The following is a 13,900-nucleotide window of genomic DNA, read 5'->3' as shown; positions in this document are numbered from 1 at the left end:
TAAAAACAAAAATGATCAATGACTGCTTGTGGCCCAAGCACAGATTCCCCTGTAAACCAAGCGAAATCTCCTGGTTCTCCCTGACATCCCATTCGTTTATTGGTCCATTTGCCACATTCTCTGATGCTGCGTTGGGTCGGGGCACAGGAAGGTGCTCTGGGCACCAGGATGAGTTAGACCGTCTTGCCGGTAAGAGGCTTCGGGTCCAGTGAGCCAGTGAGCACAACGCAGGCAGGGCCAGGTGGTCTAAGCAGCAGACCTAGAGCCCAGAGGGAGGAACAACTGGCCTGTTCTGGGCACACATCAGGGAAGGCTCCCGCAGAGGTGTTAGGCGAACCAGGGCTTAAGCGACAAGGAAGAGAAAGTGAAGGGGCTTGAAAGGCTGTTCTCTGCAGAGGGAATAGTATGTGCGACAGTGTAGAGGCCCAACCCGTTGGGTGCGGATGAGAAAGCTGCAGCTCATGTGGGCAGTGCTGTGCATGGGGTAGGCCTGGGGTGGCAGATCTCAAGGAGCAGGGGTGGGTGGAGAAGGGGCAGGCCTAGCCCTCGCCCCGCCCCCGATGGGGGTTGTGTAGCTAGGTGATATGTGGGAATTCTGCCTGGGAGACGGGTTGAGGTCAAAGCTGGAGGGAGTGGGGTCCCCCAGGGGCTCAGTCGGTTGGGCGTCTGACTCTCGGTTTTGGCGCAGGTCATGATCTTATGGTTCGTGGGTTCGAGTCCCGCATTGGGCTCTGCACTGACAGCACAGAACCTGCTTGGGATTCTTTGTCTCCCTTTCTATCTCTGCCCCTCCCCTACTTGTGGGCTCTCTCTCTCTCTCTCTCAAAATAAATAAATAAAACATTAAAAGAAGAAGAAACAAAGCTGGAGGGAGTATCCTCATGGGGTTGCTTTACTGAAGAAGTTAGGAGAGAGTGGGGTCAGGGCCAGAAGTCAGGGACCAGGGGTCGTCAGCAAAGCAGAGAGGCCTGAGTAGCGAAGTGGACAAGTGGGGAACCAAGGGCATTTCTCCAGGAAGAGTACAGGCAGCATGAGATTTCACGTTGTTTTGCCCAAGTCCTATGAGGGACCTGTTAAAACAATGACTTTCAACCCCGGCTCCAGCTTAAAATCACCTGGGAGCTTTGGAAAATTCTCATTTTTCCCCCTATTCCTTGGACAAATTACATCAGGATCTTAAAAGGTGGGACCTGAAATCTAGATTTAAAAAAAAAAAATGTTAATGTTTATTTTTGAGAGAGAGAGAGAGAGCACAAGCAGGGGAGGGGCAGAGAGAGAGGGAGACACAGAATCCGAAGCGGGCTCCAGGCTCTGAGCTGTCAGCACAGAGCCCAACGTGGGGCTTGAGCTCATGAACCCGAAGATCTGGGCCGAAGTCAGATGCTTAACTGACTGCGCCACCCAGGCGCCTCTGAAATCTGGATGTTAAAGCTTCAAAGTGCAGCCAGGGATGGAAGCTGTTGCTCTTAACAGGATGAACCAAACACCAAAGAACGAACAAAGTCATCCTTCAGTTGATTCAAAGCGGCCCGCCATTCTGGAGACACACGGGGTCTGCCTCAGGATGTAAAGTGGTAACTGTAAAGACTTGACCTGCTGTCCCCCCTCCCACCCCCCCCTTTAGTAAGGCTGGATTGTGGTCAGCAGGCGAACAAGCCTTAGACTCCTGCTCCTCAAATGCGCAGACAATAATCCTAAAAGCATTCCTGTTTGGGGGTGAAAGCCCAGCGTGTGTCACATACAGAGCATCTGAGAAACACATCATGAATTGGCTCTTTGTTTAAAAATAAAGCAACACTAAGTATCTCTTGGAAGCCAATTATGTCTTTAAATAGGTCCTGGAGGCTAAACATAATGTTGATTATTCTGAGAAAGCTGACTCACTCCATTATGAGTTTTAAGGGACTGCTTCATTAGTCAAATTAATCTTAACATAATAGGGCAGAAGTGAGGAAGAAATAACACTTCACATTTCTTTTTGCTCCGGTGAAGTACGTGCTGTTCCATTTCTTTAAGTCTTCAATGAAGAATCCATATCGTGCTTACTCTTCAGATCCGATCCATTCATTTCGTCCGACATCTACTTACTGAGCACCTGTTCTGTGCCGGAGCTAGACAGGCACCCGTGAGACTGAGCCCTTCCCTTTGTGCAGTTTACTTTCCCACTCGGGAGAGGGGCACTGAGCCGATACATATGGGATTTCAGGAAGTGAATAGTGGAATGAAGAAAGCTGGTTAAGAGGACAAAGCAAGGTGAGGGGCACCTGGGTGGCTCCGTCGGTTAAGTGACCGACTCTTTGATTTTGGCTCAGGTCATGATCTCACGGTTCACGGGTTCGAGCCCCACGTTGGGCTCTGCACTGATGGCATGGAGCCTGCTCCGGATTCTCTCTCTTCTCTCTCCCTCTCTGCCCCTCCCCACTCATGCTCCCCCCTCCTCAAAAATAAATAAACATTAAAAACAAGAGATCAAAGCAAGGTGAGGATGGGGTTGGAAATTCAGAGGGGATGTTCAAGGAAGGCTTCTCTTTGGAGGTGATGTTGGAGCAGAGACCTGAATGAAGGGAGAGAAGGAGCCATGCAGAGGTCAGGGGAGGAGCATTCCAGACAGGTGAGGGCAAGTGTGAAATAGCCTTAAGACTGAACTGAATGCAGAGGCTGCAAAAATACCTTTGAGTCGATATGTGAATTTCTGAGAAGAATATTGATGAGGCAGACTCAGGGCTCCAGCTGGCACATACAGTGCCTCTGTAGGAATTATAAAAAGTCACCCTCTTTGGCAAATGAGTTGCAAAAAGCCACTCCTACCTGTGATTGAAGGAACCCCAGGTCAGCTGGCTTATAAGCAGAGCCCCTGCTGGATTCTAGCTCCTCCTCATTCTCTTGAGTGGGGAGGCATATTTGTGCAGTGCACAGACTATACGACTGCACATAGCAGCCCTCACTGGGACTCATTTAAAACTAACCTAAGTTGCAGGAAAATGGCAAGACGGAATACTTTTTTTCTGGTTATTTTTTCTGGGTTTTAAAACTCTCCCCGAGAAGCCTGAAACAGTTGCAGTAGAATAATATTTTGAGAGTTTAGCTGGTTAGCTGATTAACTGATCTCTATCCCCAACACTCTTTGCTGTCTCCCTCACTTCTCTCCGAATGACCCCGCTGTTCTGCGTTAATTTCCTCAGTGGAAAGTTGCCACAGGGCAGAAAGGAAGTTTTTCGACTCTGATCTTCAGTAAACCTGAGCTCTTAGGGTAATGCAAAGAGGTTGAGTTGGAGACACTCTGTTTGGATTAAATATACGCTTACATTTATTCACTTTATCCCCATTCTTTGCTTTTCATTTTCCTTCCCTTGGTAGGCAACAGTTCTAACATGTTACTATGTATCCCGGTAGAAAGTGTAATGTTGTTTTGGCCCTATGGTTTTTAAATGATACAAATGGTGAAATCGTGCTCTGCTGGACACCTCCTTTGGTGTCTTGCTTTGTAACTCAACACCAAGTTTGGGGGATCTGTTTACATCGTTTTGTCTGCGCCTCGTTTGTTCCTTCTACCTGCGGATAAATTCTGTGGTGGAGAGCCACTCGCTATATTTTACTTATCCAGCACCCATTACGAATACCCAGGGTGCCCTCCACGTCTCGGTGCCGTAAACAAATCTGTGATGAATATCTTCTCATGTGTCCAGTGATAGTCTTGCTTAATAAAGACTCTGGGAACGCTCTCAGGGGGAAGGTTTCTGTGCATACAGACATGCTCAATGTGGACGAGCACTGCCAGAGGACCCTTCCCAACGGCGGCAATATCGAAACACGCCGGCGGTGTGCAAAAGGGCTCCTGGTTCTCCACCTCTCACCACGAACTGACGTCATTCTTCTCTCTGATCTTTGCCCCTCCAGTGGCAACAAAGCACCGTGTCGTTGTTTTACTTTGTATTTCTTTAGCTGTTGATGAATTTGAAGATCTTCTTATCCATTTATTAACACTTGCTTGGGCATATTCTCTGCCTATTTTTTTCAAACAATTTCAAAAGCTTCCTGCTTTTGTTACTGTGCAGATATTCAGTGTCTGTTACAAACACGGCAAGTGCCTTCTCCCAGTCCGTCATCTTTCTCTTAACTCTGTGGACAGTGTGGTTTTCCGAGCAGAAATGTTTAATGTCAATGTAATTAAATCCATCAACGTGTTACCTTATGTTTTGAGCTTTTGAGGTCTTGATTTAGAAGGTCTCCCCAGATATCCTCCACTATCTAATTCTTAAGTTGTGTGGTTTTATGCTTCACATGTAGGTCTTTAATGCATCTAGGATCTACTTTTGTATATAGTGTGAGGTAGGGATTCAACTTTATTTTTCTATACATCCTTTGTATCATATAGGGGTGTGTGTGTGTGTGTGTGTGTGTGTGTGTGTGTGTGTGAACACTTGAATCTGTTCACTTCATCCCACTGCTCAGAATCCTTCAGTGGCCTCCTGTCACACATGGAATAAAATCCAACCTTCTCACTTGGCTCTTGAGGTCCTTATGCTCAAGCCCACATGTCTCTCTAGCTTCATCTCTCACCACTCTTGTCCACTCCAGACACTCAGGCATTGTTTCCTCAAATGTGCCAAGTTCTTTCTCACCTCAAGGTATGTGCACGGGCTATTTTGTCCTTTCTGGAAAGCTCTCCTGTCCCGCTCTTTACCTAGCAGAATCCTTCAGTCAGGTCTCAGGCCCTCTGCTACTTCCTCAAAGGAGTCTTCAGGGACCCACACTCTGTTAAGAAGGTGTGTGAGTTAGGATAGGTTGTGTTATGCTGCACTAACAGATCGCCCCCAGATCTCAGTGACTTATCGCCACAGCATGTCCGTCAAGGGTCAGCTTGATCCACAATGGCTTCACTCTGGGACAGACTGATGGACAGCCTCTACCTGGGACATTGCTGGACTTAGGGAAAAGAGAACAGAGATGATGAACCATGAGCTGGATTAAAGGAATCCGTCTGACAAAAATGCATGTCGCTTCTAGCCACATTCTAGTGCTCAAAGTAAGTCATATGGACACGTGCACAACAGGGTGTGGATGCTTAATGTTCCTATATGGAGGGTACCATGAGTTCTATGGACAAGCCTGAAGTCAGTGAGCTGGAGAAGTAGAATCTTCTCCCAGGAAAGGGTAGGAATTATTTTGAACGATAATAGAATCTACCAAAAAGGTTGTTCCCAGCCTATATTCTTATTTCCTCCTTTTTTTTTTTAATTTGTTTATTTTGAGAGAGAGAAAGAACCTGAGCAGGCGAGGGGCAGACGGAGAGGGAGAGCGAGAATCCAAAGCAGGCTCCACGATATCAGTGCAGAGCCTGACACAGGGCTTGGACTCAGGAACCGTGAGATCATGACTTGAGCCGAAATCGAGTCAGACGCTTAACCGACTGAGCCCCCCCCCCCCCCGCCAGTGCCCTCTTATTTCTTCTTTTTTCTTTCTTTCATGGCAAGTTATAGTTGTCAGTTTTAAATAGATCCACACTTATTTAAAAACTGTGAGGGGGTTCATGGAAGGTTTTCGATAAATCATTATGGAATGAAAGAACACATAAATATGAAAAAACACAGAAAGAGCCCACCCTTTTCAATCAGATGGAGTTAGGTGGGAAGCCCAGACCTGTCTCTTATTAGTATGTGATCTGAGGCAAACTGACAAATATTACTGAGCTTTCAGTTTTTTCTTATTTAAAATAAAGACAGTAAAACTTCCACCAGGGCTGTCCCATAGATGGCGCTAAAGACATCAGTTTCTTTCCTACATTGTTGCTTTAGTAGCTATCATTCTTCTGGTGTGTGTTTCATTTTAGCCCACCTGAGCATGAACACGACCCACCGTTATTATACTGCAGCAAATACAAAAGAACATTTTATACTGCTTTGACTCAGAAACATCATTGACTTGGCATTGGCTGTGCTTTGCAATAATTTGACCCAAGTGCATCTTAGTGATCTATGGCTTTGCCACTGTGTCTCATATTCTCTAGTTACCCTGCTAACTCTGGCTTTAAAAAAGCAATGACATCTGGGGCGCCCGGGTGGCTCAGTCGGTGGAGCGTCAGACTTCGGCTCAGGTCGTGATCTTGCAGTTCAAGAGTTCGAGCCCCACATCGGGCTCTGTGCTGACAGCTCAGAGCCTGGAGCCTGCTTTGGATTCTGTGTCTTCCTTTCTCTGCCCCTTCCCCATTCATGCTCTGTCTCTGTCTCTCAAAAATGAATAGACGTTAAAAATTAAAAAAAAAAAAAAAAAGAAATGACATCTGGTAAAGAAAAATGCAGTTTAAAAACCTTCCAGGAATGATACATGCCAATTTGAACAGTGTTCCCTATGATGGCCAGTGATTACGAAAGGCCTTGTGTGAATGAAGGTGTGTTACACTGGCACGACCCTGAGCTCAGGCATCACCAAAGAGACTTTTATAGATACTTGAGGCCCCTTGCATGGTCATTAAACAGAAAACTGAGTTAGATTCTTGTAAATATTTCCTTCCTCCAGCCTTATCTAAATGTGTTTCCCCAAAGGCTGTAGTGTTTAGGATTTCTTCCCCTGAGTAGAGCTGTGGACAGCTAGTTTTTTGTTCCTTTACCTTTAATTAGGAGGGCTTCCTCTGCAAGCCTGAAGATAAAATTCCTCTTGCTAGGATTAAATCCGACAGGGTGATGCCTAAAGAAATATAAGACCTAATAAAATAATACATTAGGAAGTAATAGATTTTTTTTTAAGGGGCAAAGGGTGAATAATAGTTGCTGTGATATCTGGTAGCCTCAGGTAACAACATGGAGGGAACAATGAAAGATTCTGCTCATCCCTGCCAATCCCAGTTCACAAGGTGGCTCTGACGATTAAAGCTATATAACCCATGACTTAAAAACTGGTGTCCTGGGGCGCCTGGGTGGCGCAGTCGGTTAAGCGTCCGACTTCGGCCAGGTCACGATCTCGCGGTCCGTGAGTTCGAGCCCCGCGTCGGGCTCTGGGCTGAGGGCTCGGAGCCTGGAGCCTGTTTCCGATCCTGTGTCTCCCTCTCTCTCTGCCCCTCCCCCGTTCATGCTCTGTCTCTCTCTGTCCCAAAAGTAAATAAAAAAACGTTGAAAAACAATTAAAAAAAAATGCTTTTGGGCTTCCAAAGAAGGGGTGGGCGCTTTTTACATGTCTTCCGATAGTCCGACTTCATATTTCATTTCTTCTCTTCTCTCCCCGACCATCACTTTCTCCAAGTCTTTGCACGTATCGTTCCCTCGGCCAAACATACCTTTCCCTCCTTCTTCATCCCGATGATTCCTGCCTTTATTTTGCCATGAGACTGAGTGTTGTCTTCTCTGGGAAGTCTCCCTTGGGCCCAATCCAGCCTCCAAAAGCTGGGATGGGAGCTTCTACTCTTTGGAGAAGCAGTCAATCAGTTAAAAATCCCAGTGTCCAAAAGTGGGGGTTTAGTGAACATTGGCTCCAAGGGCTCCAGGTGGAGGTGGCTGGGGCAAGTCAAAGGATCACTGGAAGCAGGTGGGTACGCTACATTGTTCACGGAATCTACTGAATGTGATTGTTGGAGGGAATGACAGCTTTATTTATTTTTTTTAACGTTTATTTATTTTTGAGACAGAGAGAGACAGAGCATGAACGGGGGAGGGTCAGAGAGAGGGAGACACAGAATCCGAAACAGGCTCCAGGCTCTGAGCCGTCAGCACAGAGCCCGACGTGGGGCTCGAACTCACAGCCCTCACGGACCGCGAGATCATGACCTGAGCTGAAGTCGGCCGCTTAACCGACTGAGCCACCCAGGCGCCCCGGGAATGACAGCTTTACATGAAATAAGTCAGTGGGAGGACCCACCACTATAGAGAATATATAGGCTCTTCTGTTAATTAGGAAGATTCAGGAACTTCCTGTATCCACTATTTCTCCTTGTGGGCCAGGCAGGTAACACTGGTGTCTCTCATTGATTTGAATCCAAATAAAACACAGAATGCGAGTTTTGTTGGTTTTTCGCTCTTTTGTTTCTCGCATCAGATAGAGCTCCCTGTTGTAAGTAACAGAAATGCACTATGGCTAACCTCAATGAAAACAGATTCCCTGGAAAGTTAGCACTGGACAGAGGGCAAGGTGGCAGAACAAACCTGGGAGTGGATGGGGAACAAAGCGTTCTCGGGGGGCAAGAGTTACACAAAGTCTCACAGCAGACGGTCAGGGTGATCCCGATGGGATGGGTGACTGCCAAATGCTTGCAGCCTCTCTATCCTCCTGCTTGCGAGTCAAGTCTCAGGGAGGAAGCATCCTCAGGTCATTGCCCACCCTTTCTGCTACAGAGGGTCAACCGACCTTATCACACCAGCAGAACGTGATCAGTAGAGAACAGGAAACTCCCTGCCACAAATCTCGATGCTTCTACCGGAAGAAGGGGGACCGGTTGCTGAGCTGCCGAAACCCAACAAATGACATTCGACCAACAGCATGTACTAAGACAGAACGGAAAGTGAGGTGACGTTTCCTGATCTCCGCCTGCCTACCTACCTGGCATTTCTTGGCCGGGATCCCATTTAATCTCAACAACCTTGTAGGGCAAATAGTAGTGTTTGCATTTTCGGGGCGGGGTGAGCAAAGGAGGTCAGAAAGGTGAAGGCACTTAAGACTAAGTTCCCACAGCTAGATTCGAATGGAGCCAAGATTCAGGGCCAGGCCTGTCTGACTCCTTGTCCCTTCTCCTGCAGTCCACGCTGTTTTCTTGCAGAGTTGGGACACCTGAAGCTGGGGGGTAAGACTGACTGGTGATTACGTCCTGAGGAGGGGACATAATGTAGCCAATGGCAGAGGTAGGCTGGGAGACGGGCCTCCGCTCACAAAGTCTGTTCTGAAGGATTCTCTGGGCCTTTCCAATCATACATTGTCTCATGGACCCAACAGACAAATCATCAGCTTTTGTTCTCCACAGAGCATCGATTTACTGCCTTAAGAGCCTGCTGAGGCATTTTCTCTGCCAAGCGTCTCCCCTGGGCTTCGTGTTTTCTGTAAATGGCCTAAAGAAGTATCTTTAAGGTGACTTAAATAGATTCTATATTTACACAGTCTAAACAATTTTCTCAAATTAGGCTGTCTTTCATCTTAACTTAGTTTATGATTTTGCCAGCAAGAGCATTAATTTTTTTTTTTTTCCACGAAACTGAGACTCCTAGCAAGGCTATATTGTGTTGTGTGAAATGTATCTATCATTTATCACAGAAGCATAAACTCTGTGAGGATAAGAATGTTTGTTTTGTTTGCTTCCGTATTCCCAGCACCTAGAAAAGTGCTTAGCCAATAAGAGACACTCAATAAACATTTATGGAATGTGTGACGGCCTTTGTAAACATTCCGTCTTTTCTCCGAGAGTTGGCTCTGTCCACAGCCCCAGAAGACCATGCTTGGCCAAACTGATTCCTTGTGTCCCTCAAGACTGAGGGATTTAGGCAAGAGGAAGGGAAAATTCTGTAGCCACAATAACAAGTGAGCCAGGGCTAGATCCGGTGCTGGTGGCAGCCCAGAGCAGTGGGTCAGTAGCAGTCTTAGGGTGCAAAAAAACACAGGCAAAAAAAAAAAATCAGTATTGTTTAACAAGTCTCCACTGCCAATCCCAGTTTCCCCTTGCCGATTCCTTTGCTTTTTTTAGATTTGCAATCTAAAATGTCAACACTTCTATTCTTTTGGGATGAGCACTGGGTGTTGTATGGAAACCAGTGGGACAATAAATTTCATATATCAAAAAAAAATAAAAATAAATGCACTTTTGCTAAAAATAAAAAATAATAAATAAATAAATAAATAAATAAATAAATAAATAAAATAAAATAAAATGTCAGCCCTTCTATTTCCAAACAAGATGGCATAACCGGGCCTGGATCGATCCCGCCCACTGAAGCAGCCAATAAAATGGGCAGGATCTACAAAATGAAACAATGGTTTTCAAGACAGCAGACAGCAGGCGACAAAGGACGGGGACCCCAGAGAGACCGGAAACAAATAAGGTCAGCCCGACAACCACCCTTGCTTACTGACTCGGGATTTCCGGGCCATGGCGCGGGGCGGGGGTGGGGGGGACACAGGTGGAGTCTGGTGGACTCCTTGAGTTGAAGAGACAGAATTGCAAGTCCAGGAACACCAAGGCATCTAGAGGATCTAGAGGTCGTAGAACAGAGTACTGGAGAGGAGAGACATGCAGAGAAAGAGACAGAGAGAGAGAGAGAACCCCAGATTCCTTCAGAGTCCTTTTGAGCATTCGGCAGAGAACCCATCAGTGCATGATATGAGGAAATGGGAGTGTGATGATTATAAGGGACAGTATCTGGAACTCATACAGGGCCAGGAACAGTACTTGTTCCCACCAACCAGGCTGGAAAATCTCAAAATTCGCAAGGTGTTTGGTAGAGTTCACAAAAGAATCTGGCCTCAGTCATGGCAAAGAATTAGCCCTGGACCAAATTCTGCTCTGGTTCTATCTAAAAAGCCTTAAAAGCAATACCTGAAAGGATCAAACTGTTCTTAAGTATAAATGGGTTCTGGAGCAAAGCTCAAGGATATGTGTAGGAGTATTAAAAGACCTAGCTAGCACCCAGACCAGATAAAATTCACAATATGTAGCATCCAATCAAAAATTGCCAAGCGTGAAAAGAATCAGAAAATTACAACCCATAATGAGGGGAGAAAGCAATCAATTGAACTGACATACAAGTTGGAATTAGCAAACAGGGACGTGAAAATAATTAGAGCTGTATTTCATAGAGTCAGAAAGTTAAGTGGGGGCATGTGAAATGTAAAAAAGACACAAAAGGAACTAATAGGAATGAAAACTACAAAATGTGAATGAAAAATACTCTAGATGAGATTAACAGTTTAGACGTCAAAGGAAAAAAATATAGCGAACTTAAAGATACGGCAATAGAAACTATCCAAAATGAAACACTAAGGGAAATGAGTAAATAAAAGAGAATAGCATCAGTGAGTTGTACGTCAACCTCATATATACGTCCAATATATACGTAATTGAAGAACACGAAAAAGAGAAAAAAAAAAGGGAGGGGGGAAGACAGAAAAAAAAAATATTTGAAGAACTAATAGCCCCCAAGTTTCCAAATGACACAAGAACTATAACAGGAACAAAGACATCTCTCAAAAACAAAGGGGAAATGAAGACTTTTCAGAGATACAAAGGCTGAAAACGGCACTCACCAGCAGACCTGCACGGCCACAACGTTTGGAGGTCATCCTGCAAGTGGGAAAGATGATACCAGAGGAAAGGAGGAGTCTACGCAAAAGAATATGAAGAACATCAGAAATGATATACAGGTATTTTCTCCCTACTACTTAAATCCCTTAATGATATAATTGGCTGGTTAAAGAAAAATGATGATGTGTTGCTGGGTTTATATCATGTGTAGAAGTAAAATGTATGCTAATTGGGGCACCTGGGTGGCTCAGTCGGTTGAGCGTCCCACTTCAGCTCGGGTCATGATCTCATAGTCCGTGAGTTCGAGCCCCGCGTCGGGCTCTGTGCTGACGGCTCAGAGCCTGGAGGCTGTTTCGGATTCTGTGTCTCCCTCTCTCTCCCCCTTCCCTGCTCATGCTCTGTCTCTGTCTCTCAAAAAAGAATAAACATCAAAAAAAATTTTTAAATGTATGCCAATGGCATAAAGACTGCCGGGGAGACTTGGAAGAATATTACCTTAGAAGTCTTAACTGTACATGAAATGACATTGTATCACTTGAAGACAGGCTTTAGACAGGATGCATGATGTAAGATATAGATATGTACCCTCTATGGATACAAAATACGTATCATATATATTCATATACACCAGTGCCTTATATAGATACATAATATATATCATGTAACTTGCATCATAAAACTCTTACCACATATATGATGTCAACTCTAAAGCAACGGTGAAAATAACAAAGAATGGGAGAGCATAAGGCAATGCAGGAGATAAAATAGAACCTTAAAAACTATTCAGTTAAGCTTAAAACAATTTTTTTAATGTTTATTTATTTTTGAGACAGAGAGAGACAGAGCATGAATGGGGGAGGGTCAGAGAGAGAGGGAGACCCAGAATCCGAAGCAGGCTCCAGGCTCCTAGCTGTCAGCGCAGAGGCCAACCTGGGACTCGAACTCACAAACTGTGAGATCATGACCCTAGCTGAAGCCAAGAGTCGGATGCTTAAGTGACTGAACCACCCAGGTTCCCCTCTAACATAAGTCTTTTCTTTTTTTTAAATTAGTTTAGTGTTTATTTATTTTAGAGAGAGAAGGACAGAATGCAAGCAGGGGAGGGGCAGAGAGAGAGGGAGACAGGATCCGAAGCAGGTTCCAAGCTGTCAGCCCAGAGCCCCACGTGGGGCTCCAACTCATGGACCGGGAGATCATGACCTGAGCCGAAGTCGGACGCTTAACCGACTGAGCCACCCAGGTGCCCCAGTTAAGCTTTAAGAAGGCAGAAAAAGAAGAAGGAAAAGGGGACCATGAACATAATGCAGCAACAGCACAAAACAGCTTGCTGAACTGCCTCCCAACCATTACACAAAGTAGTATGTGTTGATTTAAAAATTTTTAATAATGTCGATTTTTGAATTCCGTAATAACTACAGGAGAAGAAAATTTGACATGGCATTAGAAGTTTCAGAGATGCTATATTTCTGCTCGAAAACAAGCATTCTAGTTACTTAGTCAAGGGCAGCCAAGCTTTATTATACTTTTTTCATTGACATTATAAACAATCATTTTTGGTACAAAACCAGCTTTAGTAATCCTAAAGCCTCCCAAATATATCATTTGTTATACCTGACAGTTCAGTTGTTTCATTTATTCTTTTATGAGCTTAAGACACCCCCGTGATAACGTGCCCTTTGTATTGATTTACTTTTACAAACTCTAAATAAAAATTTGTTTAAAAGCATCATTTTAACTTCCTCCTTCCTGCAGTGCGTAAATCGCAGCAGAGCTTAAAAGACATGCCAATTTGGGAAATAAAGGTGCTTTTGTGTTTGGGTTTACATTCTCAGCATGATCTAGTTGCTAATACCTGCTTGCATTTATATTCCTGTTCTTGATGTTTGTGGGGGAGATTTTTATAGAACAGAACGGAAGCCTTTGTTTCACCTTGGCTTCAAGAGAGAAAAAATGGAAGAAAGTCCAAATCTCCAGCCAAACTGTAAGTTCCTCTGAAATTCACCCTCTGCAAAGTGAAAAAAAAAAAAAAAAACACCCATGAGATTTAAGCTACATCTTACTCTTTCCTGTTCCCTCTGCAATCGTACTCAAAAATCAGTGAACTAAGTCTGCTAGAAGGAGAGCTCAGGTATTTTGTCTTGGAATCCTAAGAAATGGTTCAACCCTCTTGTTTTCCTGATGACAAGAAGTAAAATCACCCCCTTGGGTATTCCTCCCTTCTGTAGCTGAGTTCCTGAGTTTTTTTGTGTGTATTGTGGGTAAGGAGGAGATTTGATGGTCTGACACTGAAAATGGCAGACATTTACTTGTAGACGAGAAATACCTCTCAACCACCCCAGCAGTATTGTAAGGTTGATTTGATCACCTAGACCTGCTGGGTGAATGCACTGAGAGAAAATGACAAAGGTCAGCGTGGGCTAGTTTGGAAAGAATTTAAGGGATTTTTCAAGCAAAGAAAGAGAGATTTTTGTTTTTCTTTTTCTGGAGCAGCTGCCTAGCTTGGGAGAAGTGAGGGCAGGAAGGAGTATGTTATGAATGTCATTTGTTTCGAACAAGCTTTTGGGTGGTAGGTAGATTTCATATCAAATATTCCATATCAAATACCATAGAACTGGTATTTCATTAAATGTGATGCCACCTGAAACCTGTCACCACCGGGCTTTATTTAGATGAGACCCCCCCCCCCCC

Source organism: Herpailurus yagouaroundi, unplaced genomic scaffold (assembly GCF_014898765.1).
Source record: "Herpailurus yagouaroundi ecotype Mexico unplaced genomic scaffold, PumYag 29, whole genome shotgun sequence".
Classification (NCBI taxonomy): Eukaryota; Metazoa; Chordata; class Mammalia; order Carnivora; family Felidae; genus Herpailurus; species Herpailurus yagouaroundi.
Note: the sequence above shows the minus strand (reverse complement) of the source record.